At 26.5% G+C, this 6,000-nt stretch overlaps 1 non-coding gene across 1 annotated transcript; it reads right to left on the bottom strand.

The window, feature by feature from the left end:
* On the bottom strand, nucleotides 5,331-5,401 carry TRNAG-GCC. The gene has a single exon. It is a non-coding gene; the product is annotated as a tRNA-Gly (tRNA).

The following is a 6,000-nucleotide window of genomic DNA, read 5'->3' as shown; positions in this document are numbered from 1 at the left end:
TTCAAACTCAGATTTTACAGGCCCACCTAACCTAAATGTGATAATTTTTGTTCTATACGGATTAATTTTCGTAATTTAATCTTATAATTAACTTTCAATATTTGGCATTTTTAGTCCCATTTTACAGAAAACTCCTATTATGAAGCTTATATGCCCGGCACATGTAATTTTTGAGCAAAAAATGATTAAAATCGTCAAGATTACAGGGCTAAATTTATAAAAATTGATTCATTTGAAAATGCATATATGTGTGTGTGTGTGTGTATGATCCAAAATTACTTTGGTATATAGTGATTGGAGACCAAGTGAAAGCTAAGGGTTCAAGGCCAGAAAAAATCAATTTTGTCCAATATTGTTATAATATTCATTACATGCAAAATTGTTATTCATAAACTTTGCTAATTCTTTTATCAATATCAATTAATTAATAAGTAATGAACAAATGGAGTAATTAAATCAAATAAAGAAAAGAAAGGATTGTTTCTGGTTGTCATAGGAATCATTAAAATATAGCTAATATAATTATAATAAAACACCGGGCGTGTCTTTATTTTATATTTTGTTTGGGTGTTCATTGATCATAATAATGAGGCACTTTGACCTTGGAGTTGATCTGATCACTACTTCTAATTATTTGTTCTAAAATTAACTTGTTACAGGAACCAACCTCAATTCAAGTAATATTTTTTTCTGACCCAAAATTACAATTTTAGTTTCATACAAAAGGGCTTCACATTTTATGTTATTAGTTTTACGAGATCTTTAAAATAATCTAAAATTGAAATTTTTGATACATTTAATTCTCTATTTTATAAAATATTTAAATGATCTCAAAATTGAGAAAATTCGACATATTTTGTCCTATGTCCAAGTTTATGTAAAATATAAGATATTTGACTAAATATGTCGAGTTTTTGCAATTTTCGAACCATTTTGGAAATCCCATAAATTAAAATAGAGAATTAGATGTCTCGAAATTTCTGTAAAGTAGATGACTAAAAGTGTTGGACCCCTATCTTATGGAACTAAAAGTATAATTTTTACCTTATTTGTGATTATAGTTTTACTTTATTCTATTTTTAACATCTCGCAATTAATTAAATATATGTTGTTAATTTTGATGTGAAAAATAGAAAATTCATTCATGTTAATATACATATAACATAATGAGGTAGAGCTATACAAGAATTAAGGAATTTATTTGGAGTATATATACAATAATATAATTGAAATAATTCTAGACCAGGCCGTCCACACTTAATTTTGTAATATTAACTATCAATTTTGAATTATGATTACAAAATGCTTTTTGTTGGTTTTCTATAATCGTATACCAACACTTATATTTTAATTAAAAAGAAATATTTAATCTAATTAATTATAATTTAACATATAGATCAATGAGTAGAATACAAAATATTGACACAATCATCATCCATGACTTATCTCAACATATACAAAGTCTATATATGTATAGTATTTTATTTTCCCATTAAACACAAAATATTCAAATTTTCATAATTTTTAATTAAGAATTTTAAAATAATGGAATATCAGAACATATATATTTGTTGCCCTGTATACGTAATTTAATTAGTGAATTAAATTGATGCTTTATATGATTAATATAATAATATCAATGTATTCTACTTTAATAGTCATCTTTCTAATTGTTACTTAGTTATTAAATATTTAAAATATTAATTAAAGTATATTTATTATTATAATTATTAGTGATTGAGATCATGAAATTTACTCAAAAAACTAAATAAATAAAGACAAAAAAGAATTAATTGCTTGTGCAATCCTTGACAGGATTAGAAACAAAAATGAGTTCCAAATTCCGCTCTCATATATTTATATAAATTAATGTTTCACAGATTGCACACAATAATATGCATATAGCTTATTAACTACTATTATCGACTTATATATAAATATATATTTATATATTTATGGTTCATCGACCTAATAATCATTTCAGTACTTCCATCATACAGACACAACTTATTCTATAATAATCCCCACGTGTGATAATTAATTAGTGTAACAAGGAGATATCATTAAACTTAGAAAATTATATTAATTTCCTCAAATGTCGACATTAGTAATATTGTCATTTATTGTATGTATTAAGCGGAAAAAAAAATGTTCTGCCCATGATATATATGTATTTCTTTATAGTTTTGATAGCAATAACTATTTAATTATGCCAGAATTGTCACTAGCTTATCACTATAAATAATTATAACACATATATATGTAGTGATAATAATGTCATTGTTGTCGTATATGTATCACTAATAACCAATATTAATAGCTAGCTTATATAAAATTTATGTCATAAATAAGTCTCTAAATATTATATTCTACATGAAAAACAACTGAGAATTATTATTACTTGATAATATAATTTTAGTTAATAATTTTTAATATGTTATTATATCATGGCGTATACTCAAATTGGATTTAAAATTTTGAATTTTGTCTTAAAAAAGATTGGTGTGTTTGGAAAAGTCCTCGAACATTTATTTTATGTTTTCTTTAAGTAAAAGATCAAATAAAACTTTATATAATCTACATATATATATATATATATATAGATATAAAATATATGTAAAGAAATGAAAAAGGATTCGTATTAAAGAGGACATGGAGGGCCCTCTTCACATGAATTCACGTGTAATGGTTAATTATTTATCTTAATAAAATAAAAATAAAATTGTAATCAACTTGGGCACAAAATTCCAACGCTAAATTCCACTGAGATGGGCCCTTAACCCTCAATTATTTCATGTTTTCCCTATTAAATTAACCCATTAATTAAAAAAAAATGATTCTAACTTTTGTTCCCATTTGCCTTTCCAAGTGTTGCCACACCACCACTTGCACAATTTCATATTCCATCATTACCTTACCTTTAATTAATATACACATTGTTTATGTTAATGATCAGGTCCTACTCCATTGGCGAGATCGGGACCTCACAATAAAAAAGTTACGACGTTTAATTCTACGAATGTAGGTATATAAATTTGCTTCTACAATAGTTTCTTGTTTCTTTATCTCGATTGAACGTATTTGTTGGTTTGAATTTTTGATTATGTATTATAGCAATCCTACTTTAATTTGGAGGTATTGAATAATGTAATGAACAATAAATATATATATATATATATTATAATTATATAAGCACCTTATTTTAATATTTAATACAACAAATATTAGCCTAAATCTCGGTCGGACCCAAATAATTATATTGATAAATCAAATTACACATCGTAGTTATAAAAAATCTTTGACTTAAAAATAAATTAAATTAATTAGATTTGATTACTCAAAAAAGATTAGTTAAAATATTATACGAAGTTAATAGGGGCAATAAATAGCCAACTAAAAGTGTACATCACCTTGAAAGAGAATCCACTAGACGTATAATTAATGAAATGTAGACCACCCATTCACGCCGAAACAAATAATTATGGGGCCATGGATTATAATATTTTAATAATGTGGGGACTACTTTAGAATTTATAATAATACATACTTGTGTGGACTAGTTTAGAAATAATAACCCACAAATATTTCGGCTTTTTCTTTCAAGTCCATGTTGACGCTGATGATGGAACGGTACCATGTCTTTATCGTGGAGTACATCTCATTTTGCTTAATCCAATCAATGTTACAACCTTAACCTAATCAATTTCTATCCTTTGTTTCTCTCTCGACCACAACCAATGTCCGTAAACCCCTTATGAGGATAACCAAGACCGTAATATTACACTCAACACATTTAGACTTTAATCCTCTGCCTTGTGAGATTTTCAAAATGATCTCAAAATTGAGAAAAATTGACAGGTTTAGTCTTGTACTTTAGGGCATTTATGGGACTTAATATGTTGAGTTCTCTTAATTTTTTGGACTATTTTTAAAATTTCGTGTAAAGTAGAGGACTAAATGTGTCGAATTTTCTTAATTTTGAGAAATCTAGTAAAACATAGGAATAAAAGCATTGAACTCCATATCCTATACGACTAAAAGTATAATTTCACCATAAAAAGACACATATGTAGACTGAAATTCAAGACAATATCAAATCGTGCGTATCGATCATATTAGCATCAACACAATGTAAATTTCAGTACTGTACAATTTACATTATTTGATATTTTCACACTTAATTTTTATATATAAAGTGTCGATAATTAATGATCAAAGATCTAAAAACCCTTGACAAATTGAATTTTTGATGGGATGCTTGGTCATCCACGCCGTTAACAAATTAAATAGAAGCGTTGACGTAGAATAAAGAGTGAGTGAATGGATATGATTAAAATGATCAGTCATCAGTTTAACCCTAGAAGTTCGAACCAAAGTCAAGTAGGGTTAATTTGACAATTGCAGAAAGGATATGATTAAAATGACTGTAATTTTTCATTTATAAAAAAAATATATAAAAAATAAATAAATATAGGTATATAAGTCAAATTAACATTATTGACAACCATTCATGAATGTAGCATGGCGAATTTCGTATAGGTTGTATAGAATTTAATGCTAGGAGTTATTGAAGTATAGCATTTATATACATAGCTTAATCAAACTATACAGTAGTTCTACAATATAATATATAGTTTATAGGTAGATGCTTAGTTATTAAAATTAATAGAGCCCCTTTTTCATTAAAATTTTTAAATCACGTGACTATTAAGATTTTTTTGGTGAAATTATAGTTTTAGTCTTATAGGATGAGGGATCAATATTTTTAATTTACTGTTTAAAAAAGTCAACATATTTAGTCCTAAAAAAAAAAATTAAAAGAATTTAACGATAACTAGAAAAACAATCATTCTATTGAACAATTTGGAAGACTACTGCAAGAAAAATATTTGATCATTTTAATTTGTATTTGTTTAAGAGATACTATAGTAGTAATTAATTAATTAATTTTTATATATACTCTAAATGACATGAGAGTCCCATTCTTGATTCCCACTCTCACTCCAATTATATGTGACTTAGAATTTAAACTGAAATATGCCTAATAATATATATATATATAACACTTTGTTTCTTTTTTTATTCCTTAACTAAAAACAAATAGCCATAATTTGATTAATAATTCATTGGTAATGAAAACCCAATAAAATGGGAAAGGAGCAAAGTGAAGTGGAGGATTGGGGATCAATTTCCAAAGAGATACGTCTGAATCACACTGTGGCATGTGGCCAAAAGGTCATTGTACTTTGAATGCTGCGCTTTACATGGTTGTACCCTGGAAGTCAAAACATGATTCTGAATTCGAAAAAAATATAAAAAACAACATGCATTGCACCAGCCGGGAATCGAACCCGGGTCTGTACCGTGGCAGGGTACTATTCTACCACTAGACCACTGGTGCTTCTTGCATTTTCTTAGATGCATAACTAAGAACATTTAATGCGACAAGCTACACTAAAGTTTAGCATAATCATAAACCCCCTCTTGTTACTTGAAAAATTATAAATATTACATAATATCTGATGAAAGTATATAATAATTGGATGGGGGTTTGAAATTATCTGTTGAAGAAAAATTAAAAAATCAAATGAGATGGATGAAAAAATTTTAAAATTTATAAAAAGATTATTCACTTAGTCTGTAAAAAATTTCGAAAAAATATAATTCATAGTCCATAAATTTTGTTCAATTTACTACAGAAATTAAATAAAAACCTAATAGAAACTAACGAATATTAAAATTCAGAAATCTTGATAATTTCTCAAATAATAAAAAAATATTTATAAAAAAATAAGGAGAACTCGTCGTAATTTATTTTAAAAAATAATTGAAATATATTTGTAAGTATAGATATATGAATTGTGTGCTGGCTTTGATTTTGGGTAGTTTAAAAGGCATGAATGAGTCGGGTCAAAGAGTCGGCTGCAGCTACTTGCCAACTTGTGGCTGGGGAGCTGGAATTTTTGTTAAGAATGTCATAAACCACACATTTCATAAGTT

The sequence above is a fragment of the Sesamum indicum genome, linkage group LG10 (assembly GCF_000512975.1).
Source record: "Sesamum indicum cultivar Zhongzhi No. 13 linkage group LG10, S_indicum_v1.0, whole genome shotgun sequence".
Taxonomy (NCBI): Eukaryota; Viridiplantae; Streptophyta; class Magnoliopsida; order Lamiales; family Pedaliaceae; genus Sesamum; species Sesamum indicum.
Note: the sequence above shows the minus strand (reverse complement) of the source record. Positions and strands in the feature narration are given on the sequence as shown.